Here is a 12397-nt window from a genome sequence, read left to right as displayed (position 1 = left end):
TCTCAAATAGTTAATGTCTCACTTCTCAGTTAAACTATTTTGTTTTTTTCAAGCTTGGCAGACTTCTGAGTTGGCTAATTAGGAGTACAACTAGGCTGTAACCAGATGATCTCTATGATACAACAAGCAGCATGTGAGCAGCAATAATAGCAGTAGACTAACTTCAGAATGCTGCAAGTTGCTCTGAGCTTCACCAACAGATTTGTTGATCAGCTCCAGATTTTACAATGTCATTTTTCTTCTTTTACAGAAAAACTGTCACCAGAGCTGGTTATAGCTCACGCCTGCAAATGCAAAAAGTTGTATGGAGACAACAGTGCACAGGAAGACTTGCTAGGCTATGGATTAAGCCAGTTATTCAGAGAAGATGGTGTGCACAAAGAAAGCTCAGAAATTCAAAAGCAGAGATTAGGTGCCTTTCTAAGGAGAATAGATGGAGGGACAAGATTTGGGGGAAAAAACCTGCTGAAGAAAATGTTCCACTTACTGTGAAAACAGAAAAGAAGGAGGGTAATAAAAGAATGAAGCTTATCTAGTTTCAAAATTGGGCTGAAGAAAAAGAAGTAGTAAAAAACACTACTACAGATGAGATCCATAGATAATCTCAGGGGATGTAGAAAGATTTGTACTGTATCCTGCAACTATCAGAAAGCATGTGGGGTAGAGGTTTCTTTAAGAGCAGTTTACAGGACAGAGTGGAGATTTGGAGGTGTCTATATAGAGCTATGGTTGATGTCCAGGCAGGAAGTTCTCAAAATGTCCTGAATTCCAGGTTTATATCTGTCTGTCAATGCAGTCTGTGCTACAGCTGCTCAACACTGATGAAGAAACTCTCTTACTCTCAACTTTTTGTTTTCTCCATCTCCCACTGGTACCTGGTGATGAGGAAAGCACAGTCAGGAGTTCTCATTCTGATGAAGCTTTTGAGTTCTCATAAGCACTTGGTCTGTGACACCAAAGCTACTCCTCAGCATCTGGACACAACTCAGGGAAGATTTTTCCTCCAGGTTTTTGGGTGACAAGCTAGGCTGATGTACCTTCACCTCAGCTGTAAATGAATCCTCTCCTGGCACTTCCCAGGCAGATTTTGGAGTTTGTTGGCATGTCCTGCCCCTGGCTCACACATTCCCTGGCATCACTCTGACAGTCCTACAACAATTTATATCCCCAGCAGATCACTTCCTCAAGTAAATATAGCATAGCAGCTCAGAGGGTGGTCGAGGACTGCTCAATACATTCATTTGGATATATGTAGAACTCAAGTGCTCTTTTTCTGTGCCTTGGTGCTTTGCCACCAACCAAAAATTCCCGCTCTCCCTCCTGCTGTGATCTTCCTCCCACAAACCAGCCTTGCTGGTGATTTTGTCTTGCTCCTCCCTTCCCCAGCAAGCTTCTTGCTCTGACAAATTCTTCCTGGGCTACAATAGCTCCTGCCAGGTTCCTCCCAGTCTGTGGTCATGGCTACTGGGGTAGATGTGAGCATACCTGGCCCCAATGCCACAAACTCTCCCTTTGCACCCCTAACAGCCTGGAAACTGCTTCAAATTCATGAATCCATCCTGCATATAATTTGAAAGTGCATTTTCTTCAGAGGAAAAATAAATTGCAAGAAGAAAAGTGTCTCTACCTAAAAACAAGCCTGTGTTTTTTTGGGAATGGAAAAGAATCCCTAAGCAAGATGACAAAAACACACAGTATATTATTTTGATTACAGTTGTTCTAACTGAATATTTTACAGATCTGACAATTATTAAAAGGATTAAAAAATAAAGGAGGTACATTTTTTTTCCCCTAGTGTTTTTGAATCAATCTCCATGTTTGCTAGAGATCCTTTTCTATGGATTCCTTTTCTTTTTACCAAGGTCCTCAAGTAAGATAATGTTTTTCCTGGGGTTTTGGGGGGAATGTCTTAATTAATCTTGATGAGACATTTCTAGAGAAGGCTGGCTGCCACAAAACCATGGGTACTGCAGAGGCAGTGTTTCTGAGGTGTGGTACTGGTGGACACTTGTTCTGTAACTTTGTGGGGGATCTTTGCTGGACCAAGTGCATGCTTCTCTTCTCACATCACACCTGTTATGTCTTCCTTGGAGCATCTGTTCATTGCTGTCAAGGGACCCAGGCAGCTGGCTACCCACAATGCCAAAGGGAATGTCTTTTATCAGGTTGGGGGGCATTAACATGTGGTTTTCTTGTGGAGATGACAGCAGCAGGTTTCTGTGTATGTTTGTTTCTTCCCATCTTCTTTTTCATGATGAATTCGGTCTAGGTCTGATTTGTTATATAAGGAGGGGTTTGGTCTTTCACTGTACTGCTTACTGCTGCAAGGAGGGGGCTAGGGAACCCTGATACTCCTGGGAAAGGTATCCTGAATTTATTTTACACAGTGATCACCAGACAAGATGCAAAATAGTCCATAGGGCACAGAGCAGGAGCAAATCTTTTTACCCTTGTTTGTTTTGTGAGCTCTGGACTGCAGACCAGCAGGCTGCTTTGCTCTTAGGATCAATGCTCTGTTATTAATTTTCAGACAAATATTTAGCAGGAGCTAAAGATCCCCTTGTGGAGACTAATAGGAAGAGTGTGCCCTAAAGAAATGGATTTGCTTTCTCTGAGGTGGAGAAGTGGAGTCCTCCATGTCCTGGGTGGGTGCTCTTCCCACTGAAGTGCTGTGTTAAGGTGATGGGGAATAAGGTGATGGGGAAGAGAAAGTAGGCAGCTTCATTCACTGTTGGAAAGGAAAGCTTGCTCTTCTCACAGCTGTACCTTTGGAAGAAATAGCTCTTAATCTCTGGCAAAAAGCTTTTCTTTGTTTCAAGCTGGATGTGGACAGAATGAAGATGCACCACTGGAGAGGTGGTGCAGAGGGTCTGGATGCCTGTGCATGCAGCAGCAACAGCAGCAGCATTCCCAGGAAAAAACTGACGTGACTCTGATGGGGCTCTGTCACGCACAGCAAGCAAAAGGTGTAGGCAGAAAGTCTGTCCTGTGGGAAGTCCCAAAATCTTGCCAGAACTTGACATGAGGTGGGTGTGGAGGAAAGGGAGGTTTCCATGTTTTATGCTGAAAAAACACACATATTCACGAGTGTCCATGTGCATGGTCTGTATGGCTGTGCTTGGTTTAACCAGAGCCAGTCCTGCTTAGAGGGCAGCTGTGCATGGGATGGGCTGGGGGATGCTATTCCTGCTTCCCTAACAATCCAGGTAAACATGTCAACCTATGCTGAGATCCAGTCAGGCTATAAACACAGCAAGCTGGAATCCCTGGGAGAAACAGAAAGATAGATGACTTGCCTGCGGATAAACAAGACAGTGGCAAAAATAGTACCTGGTCTCTGGACTGAAAAACCTGGAATCAGCCTGGTTTGTCCTGTGCTGCCCACAGCTCACAGACAGATGTGACTGTATCAGGCTGAACTGGAATCTGTTAGATCTAATTAATTATAATATATTAAACAATTAAAATAATGAAGATCAGGCACAATCACATTCAAAACAAAGAGATTTAGCAAGATTAGGCTGTTAACACTGTACAGATGATGCCATTAATCTTGGGGGAGATCCAACATAAATGATACAATATCTAGCTAGCTGGGAAATGGTAAACTGGAGGTAATATCAGGTCCCCAGTGGAAGGAAGCACATGAATTTTCCCATTCAATTTTGCAACCTTATTTTTAGTCAAGAACAAAATACTGAACGTATCAAGACTTGTATATGTGTGCACATATACCCTAGGTGTGATGGCTGTGAGTCACACAACTTGTGGACTTCAAGGAGACAGGGAGTTCACAGCTTGAAATGCTCGGTTAATTATATATACTGCTGTACTTCCCATTTATGTTTGTAAGAGTTATTCTGTTATTTGTGATGACTTTAGCACTGGGGGACCTGACTTTGGCAACTCTGGGAGCAGAAATTGTTCCTTGTCCATAAAACAGGTACATCCCTTCAGGAGATGAGAGGGGGCTTGGGGCCCCATGCTCATTCTTCTTTTGGTTTTTCCAGGATCTCATTTCCAGGATGACTGTTGTCAGCAGTAACACATTTATGACTCTGATGTTTGTAAGAAGAGCTCTCTGTGTGGCTCACATGAGGCCATGTTCCCCCCTGGAAACCCAGGTCTGGTGGAAGGTCCTGGAGCCCAGGCACAAAGCCATGGGGAGCTGCAAAGTACCCCAAAGCTGTTTGTTGGAGACTGAGCATGGAGAAGAACATGTGATAGCTGCTAATGGAAAAGCAGGGGAATGTGACCAAAAGCCTGGCCTGCAGTTCACAGGTAAAATGATTTTACCAGAAAAGGAGATTCTTGTTAAAGAGCCAAAGAACAAAGACATTTGAGGCCTCCTCTGGGAAATAAAGATGAGCAATCGGAACTACTGGTTTTCTTTGTATAATCGAATACTGTATTCCTGGAGGGATCTTTTTATTTGGTTCTTTGCTCTCTCTGGTTCCTCTCTACAATGTACACAAGCTGCAGTACAGAAAATAGAGATAGTCAAAGAGAGATAACACTGTTCTGAGAGAATTTAATTAATAAGTCCTTGTGGGACTGAATGGATAAGTATGGAAAGAATGGAGGAAGATGAGCAAAAATAAATCCTATTAATGTCTGACTGTATTAAATATTTCATTGAAAGAAAGCAAAAGATGCACCAAAACCAGTTTAGAGTTCTTGAAAAACCTAAAAATAATATTAGACAATGTCTTTTCTTGTTTCTTTTGATTTTGCTTTAGACAAACTTAGTATTGTTCCACTTTCAAGGAGGACACTTCAGCAATAGACATCTGAAGACCTCAGAAAGGACTGGGGAAACAGAACAGAGGGAAAGACTCCCTCTTTTTTTTAACCACCACCTTCCACAATTGCTCAGGAGACATCTATGAAGGCCTGCATGGGTGGATGCAGGGTGCACCAAGACACAAACACTGGGCACCCACTGCCCCGCAGCATGCAGCAGGCAGGCAGCAGTAATGCTCTTTAATTTCCGGCTGACCCATGAATGAAAGATTCTTGGCATACTGATCTTGACCTCTCTTCTGTCCTGTCAGCTGTTACTTCCCAGTGCCCTTGGGCTGGCTGAATTTGCTCTTGCTGATGGCCTTTATATACTTCCCTGTCTCAGTGCTTGTGTTGAAACTGGGCATTTTAGGTTTTTCAGTAGATCTTGGAACTACAAATTAAAATCACATATCCCTGCTTTTATTAGAACGTTTACTGAGGTCCAGAAGTTGCTGGAAGCCTGATACTCTTCACCATTTACTGGCTGTAAATTATGTAGCTACCCATATTTTTAATTTCCTTTCATTTACTTGTGTGTGCAGGACCTCTGTCATGCCCAGCAGGAAGCTCTCCCCTGGGTACAGAGAGGCAATTCAGCATCTGTGCCAACTCCAGCTTGTAAAAGCCTGGCAGCTCTTGACAAACAAAGCCTAGAAATGTTGCTATTAAAAGCATTTATTGAATAAATCCATATGTGACAAAATGATAGCTGCAAAAAGCAGTAGAATTGTTTTTTAATGGATAAATCTTATTTGAAAGTTAAAGCTGAGCTGGGAAAGCTCAGAGAACAGTCACCTGAGGATAGAGCTTTGAGCAACGTGGGAAAAATTAGAACCAATATGAACAATATAGAAGATAATAGATTTGAGAACATCTGCTTTGAGTGGAAGCTTTTATGTAAAGAAAAGAGAGGATAAGCCTGGATTTAACTTTGGTATTTGAGCGTTCTCACAAATAGAGACAGCAGAACAAGCCCTGGTTGCCTTTAGTAGGCGTGCAGCAGCCGGAGCAGCAGAGCCCTGCCCTGCCCAGGTCCTGCAGCTGCTCTGGGCAGGGCTGTGCTCCCAGCCCGGCACAGCACAGCTCCCAGGCACAGCCCTGCACCTCGGCCACAAACCCCAGCTGGGCTGTGACAGCCTGGGTGCTGAGGGAGGCAGGGCAGGAAACCTCCCTACAGGGCAGGGAGAGGAGCAGAGGAACCTGATTGTGTAAAGGCCCTTGCAACAGCTGAAGAGCAGCTCTGCTGGGAATCCAGAATTACCATGGGACACCATCTTGGTTTTATGTCTCTGCTTAAAGTGTCTTTGCTTTGGCCTTTCCTGGGTGATCAGAACTTGGTGTAGACAAGAAGCAGGAAAAAAGGGTCATTGTTTAAAAAGAGACATTGGGACAGTATTTGGCCATAAATTCCTCCCCCCCATCCTTCCCTCCCAACATTTGCTATCTGAATTGTTGCTTAGATACTGAATAGAATTAGTCCTGATGGGCTTTGGGTGGGTGATGGAATATTTCCTGTTGAGGGATGGGAAACACTTTCTTAGAGCTGCAGTGGCAGATGTGGAACCTAGAGGTGCAAAATATCCTTCCTGGGAAGAAGGAGTCTCCAGCAAGGACAGACAGCTCCTGTGACTGCTGCTGACATTCATGAATGCAGTATGGGAGTACTCAAAGTGATTCAGGAATTTCTTGGCTCACATAATATCCACATTAGGAAAATGTTTTGTATCATTTCAGAGATGGTCTAGCTTGTCCAGCTGCTTCAAAGAGGTTATTGGAGAAACCATGAAAACAGCATAGCAGGATTATAGAGGTTTATTGAGAGCTAGATAGAAATGACAGGGAGGACTGAAAAATGTTATGGAAGAATGAAAACAAATAACATCTGAAAGTACAACATCAGAACTGAATCTGCAGAGAACTCCTGGATGAATGTCACATGTGAACTTGTATTTAAAGAAGGTACTTGAGAAGCAAGGAGTTCAATCTAGCAAGGAACATATTTTTCAAAATCAGATGTAGGGAAACAGTAAGAAGCACCTACTATGTTTGGAATGTTACACATACAGGTGCAACTGCCTAATTTAGAAATGAGTCTGATGTTCCTGCTCACAATCTAGGAGCAAGTGAATGTTTGTGTGCACTATTGCTGTAAATCAGTCTCATCACCTATGAATATCTTGCTTTTGGAAATATCAGTATGTTATGTGAAAAAAAACCAAATTTCTCTCTTCAGTTTCTTCCTAAAATAGGATGCCTAATGTTGGTAAAATTATTTCAAGATTTATCTCACTGGCTTTTCTATAGGAGCCGTTTCCCCATGTACTGCTTCCCACAGTGGTAGTGGTAGAGCTGTGACAGATCATCAAAGAACATCATGGGCTTGGTGCTTGCAAACCATTTTTAATCAGAAAGCATCTTAGTGAAACCCCCTCCCCCCTTCAGTTTCCAAAATTTGGGCTACTTAAACCTTCAGAAGTGTCTAGGATCCTTAATTTCTACTATACTTTACTCTTAAAAGAAAAAGAAGATGGATAAAAGAAATAAAGTCACATCAACACCTTATACAGGGGAGACTAGCTAGAAAATGGAGAACAGAAGCACATTGTCTTTAATTCACAGGTAACATCCCCTTTGCATTAAGAGTGAGTCAGGGTACCACTGTTGTATTCCATTTCTCAGCTAGCTGGAATGCCATGTAAGTAAAGCTCAGCTCTGCTGTATTGTCTTCTCTCCCTTGGCTGCTGGTTTTGTTGTTCTGGGGATGAACATGGGATGCTCTGCTCCCTGCCAGCCCCGGCCACCTCACGGTGGTTTCTGTCTCAGGAGGGGAGGCCTTGATTCCAGACATTTGGCAAAGTGCCTGCTGTATGGGACTCTATCACTAGGAAGAGTCAGGTGGCTCTGAGACATAGTATAGACTAGACTAAACTAGACTAGACTACACTAGAACAGTTCTGTTGGAAGGGACCTACAGAGATCATCTAGTCCAAGCAGATATGAGATATCAGCAAAGCCTTCTGCAGGGCTAGACAGTGTTTTGTCACCAAGTGCAGACATGCTGCAGATGCGGTCCCCAGAGAAGTGGACACTGCCACATGCTTCCCACACATGTGGGGTGAGTGCTGGCACGGCACAAGCACAGGACTTCAGGCTGTCACAGCAACACAAGGCATCAGCCCTGGCAAACAAGGCTCAGAGAATCACAGAATAAGCTCAGTTGGAAGGGACCCACAAGGATCCTTGAGTCCATCTCCTGGGCCTGCTCAGGAGCATCCCCAAGAGTCACACCATGAGTGTGAGAGCATTGCTCAAACACTTCCTGAGCTCTGCCAGCTTGGTGCCTGGTGCTCATGGCTGCAGTGGCTGGCACAGGGAGCCAGGGCAGTGTTTGCTGTTGGGGGTGAAGGAAGGGCCCCATCCTGCAATAGCATTTCTGTCTTCACCCTTCCTATCTCTGCCACAGGGGTGGCAGTAGCAAGCCCGGTTTTCCATCACAGTGCTGCCCTTCCTTCCCCTTTCCTGTGGCAGGAGCAACTCAGCCCTGGCCCCTTGTTCTGAGGACAGCAATTCTCAGTGCCAGCAGATCTTCTGAGGAGCCTTTGGTTGATTCTGCCTTGAATTCCCCACAGCAGAGTGCTGCAGTTACAGCTGGGCACTCACAGCAGCCCCTGGTCCTAAGTCAGCCCACAGGAAAGGTATGAATGTGTCCCTCACAGGAATTCTTAAGGAAAAGCCAAAGGCTTAAGTTATATTAGGACTCAGAGCTTGCAGTCAGGTTTTGCACCAGCAGAATAACTTTACAGCTAAGGCAAGGCCAGTGAACCTGGAGAGCCCAGCCCGTCAGCCTGCAGGGATCCAAACACACACATCCATAGGGAATATCGTAACCCCCAAACTGTGCTGCTGCCCATCAGCAAAACCAGACCTTTCCACCACAGGACCCACTGAGGAGCTGTTGCCTCATCCTCCAGCTCTTCACTGCCTCTTTCTGAGGGAATTTAGGCAATCTGCTCCAGCCTTGAACCTGTACTATGAACTAGCAAAAGCCCTGGACTCGGATGCCTTTGAAATCACTTTGCTCTATTTCTTCCAGCAATTCCCATTTATATTCTGTGACATTTAAGTGTCCCAGACCCTTGAAGCAGAACGACTGGGCAATTAGAACCTGCATTTGTTGTTCAGCTTGCGCCCCCCTCCCGTGAGCAGAACTGTGAAAGCAGAGCTCACAGCAGCTCTGCTCTTGTGAGAGGCAGCACCATTTACAGACCTCCAGCACAGCCTCCATGGCTCATCCACAGTCATGGATGCAGAACTCCTGCGGGTGCACAAAGCTTGATGTTCAAATAGTCAGTCTGATCTCCATATTCTTCCTTCCACAAGGCCTAAAAAGCTTCTCAAGAGAAAAGAGCTAATATGAATTTCCCATCGAAAAATCCTTTTTGTATCTCTGTTTGCAGACTCTCTTGTTTCTTGGCCTATTCACAGTGGAGGGTGCTGTATAAAGATTATTTATTATCAACCTCCCTAGGAATGGAGTGGGACTGTTTATAATAATCCTTTGTATTTGTTTAGACCTGATTTCCTAGCTCTTGGCAAATGTTAACCTTGTGATGTCTCTTCAGGAAGGTCAGTGCTGTTATCCATGGGTTACAGGTGGGAAACTGAGGCACAAAGGTCTTAAATGGCCACTGGCACCCCTGGCTGCTGTGTGAAGTGGATTTAGATGCAAAGCATTCCAGCTTTGGGTCTGTGCCAGCCCTCTCCTAACAGGGCCAGCAGGAGGAGGTGACTATGAAGAATTCTGCCATCCCAACAACAGTACAATTTGCCGGCTCTTGCCTGGATGTGGGGAGATCTAAACAGGACTGATGGGTCACGGGGGCTGGGGCCTGTATCACCTTCCATCACCTTTGCTCTGGGGCAGTGACTCACCATGGGTGCTTAGGTAGGACAGATGACACAAACAACACTGCAGAATTGCCTGGTGTTTTCTGTCAAGAGACCTTGATGAGGATCAGAAGGTACATTTCTAACACAGCCAATTCCTTTCCAACCACAAAGACATCCTTCCTTCCCCATGTATATCTGTCACTTGTTTTGATAGCTGCCATATTTTTCTAGCATGAAATAGACACATATAATATGATTTCCCCCCCCATTTCTCAAGTTTATCTGATGCAAACATATTTAGGAACTGGATAACAGAGCAGAATGCTGGCCTTCAAACCATAACTTTTGAAGTTGGGTGAAAATTAAAGCAAAAATAGGTATTAAATTTGAGAGAGGCTGAAAAAGTTCTGTTGGAACTTGGAGGAATTTCAAACGTTATTTTTAACCAGACTTTTAGCTCTTATGGGAAACAAAACTTAGAAGGGCAGATATAATTAGGTCAGATATTGAGAAACTTATTATGCTTTGCTACAGATGATCCCAGGAGAATGTAACTTAAGCCCTTTTTTTGTATTAAGATTCAATCATGGTTCTTCACTTTTTAGTGTAAAATAAAGTAGGATAGAAGTATGCTTTGTATTACTAACTGCCTCAGCAATGGGTGTTTGACGAGAAATCTGAGGACAGAAGGCAAGGTTTTTATTTCACTTTGTACCAAAATACATAACATTGTGCTAGCATCTGTGCCTGCTTTTTTTCACAGTGCAGATACAATTGATTTACTGGTGTATCCTGGGAATATCTGATATTTGGTATCTCCTGAGCTCCACTGTGCAAATATTAGCTGCACCTTGCAGTAGGATTACAATGCAAATATTATTCCTATTACAAGTGGGGAAACTGAGGCAGACTGAGGCAGAGCCCCAGTTGTTTGATCAGCACCGAGCCTGTTTCACTGCTGCAGTCAGGACTTCAGAACTTCTGCCTTCTGCTCCCACCGCTTCTGCAGAGATCCAGCTTGACACTAGAAGTGTGTGCTTCATGCAAAACCAGGGGAGAAAAGCCTTTATCAAAAGAAGAAAGGAGCCAGTAGGTGGCTGATAGTGCTGTTAACACATGGATCTGTCATTACTCACAGCATTTATCATGTCTGTTGCTGTGAAGCACACTGTTCTTCTTTAAAGTAGGTGTCTAATTTGAGGGATACTGGTTTTCCTAGCAGCTGCAGTGATCTGGGGAGGGAGACGTGGTGAGTTGCCTGCAGTGAGATATTGCACATCATTTGTTGTAAAGCTTGCCCAGAGGGAGGTGAAAGTGGACTGGAGCCATGCTAGGCAGCTCCTGGACACCAGGTTTTCCCAGCACAGTCCCACGGGCTCTGGAGTAGAAAAAAACCAATATTCTCACTAACAAAGATTTGTTGGCACCTCCCCTGGAACTCAAAGTCAAATCAGACACAACACATAAAGGTGAAAAAAGCTCGATAGCTTGAATTTTTTGGGGAGATGGTTTAATTCTGTCAGCAGCAACAGGTCTCCATTGCTAATGTAAAATGTTTCTCCATCCTGGAGAGAAGCTGTGTGTATGGTTATTAGCAAAACCTTTGTAATGTAGCATCAAAATGCAAAAATCTGCAGTGACTGGAGTGTGTGGATTTGGAGCTTAGGTTCAAACCTTCATCACAGATGCATGAAATAGAAGGAATCTCTTCTTGTTTCTAGACCATGTCCCGGCCTGTAGTGGTGGTAAATCTGAACAATGTATTTATCTTGAATTCATCTTGAATCTGAAGCAAAGAGCAGTGGCAGGACCATCTGGGGCTAGCTAAGAACACTCAAGACAAGCTGATTCACCTGGTGTTTACCTGGAGCAAGACTCCCTACCTAATGTGGCATTGGAGAAACATAAAAGAAGCCAGGAAATAGAGCCTATTTAAACAGGAAACATCAAGATTTCCCATAATATTTTTGACAAGTATAGGTAAAAGGCAACCATATAAATTCCTATGGTAAGTTAAAATCTCATGCTTGATCAAGACAAAGTGGTGGAAGGTAACTGATTCCAGTGCTGCATGTATTTGTAGCAGCACAAAAGTGTCATCCATCCCACTGTTGCCAATAGTCAGGAGTTTACTTGCTGCCTGTACTTGTAAATGGTAGCAGCTGCAGTCAAAGTTTCCCTGTCTGCCACAGGAAGTATTAAGGTTGATGAGCTGTTCAGAATTATTGCTAATGACTACAAGGCAGTGATATTGCTTATCACCTTCAAGGTAGTAAGTGTTGTCAAGCTATGGCAATAATTTCCTGGAACAACCAACCTAGTATTACTTCCTAATGTAAATTGTACTCTTATTGATGCAATAAACTGCAACTGTTTCTTCAGGCTGTGGAAGACTTCCAGTAACTCATAAAAGCCTCAATCATGTAATTCTGTTGGGTGCTGCTTCCTCCCAGGGCCTTGCTAGCTGATCTTGCAATAGGGGCCATACAAAAGAGATAGTCTACAGCAAATTTGGTCATTTCCAAGCAGAGCTTGGTTGCTGTCTCTCAAACATGCCACTTCCTACGTGCAGCCAAAAAACCTCGCTGCCCCAAGAGACTCAAATCAGCCAAGCTGTAACTCAAAGTCCAGAAATAACTATTCTGAGATAAGGAAGTGTCTTGGATAACCTGTTTGGCAAAACACTTCTTGGTAGCACCCAGACAACAAATTGACTTAAATT

The sequence above is a fragment of the Ammospiza nelsoni genome, chromosome 1 (genome assembly GCF_027579445.1).
Source record: "Ammospiza nelsoni isolate bAmmNel1 chromosome 1, bAmmNel1.pri, whole genome shotgun sequence".
NCBI lineage: Eukaryota > Metazoa > Chordata > Aves > Passeriformes > Passerellidae > Ammospiza > Ammospiza nelsoni.
Note: the sequence above shows the minus strand (reverse complement) of the source record.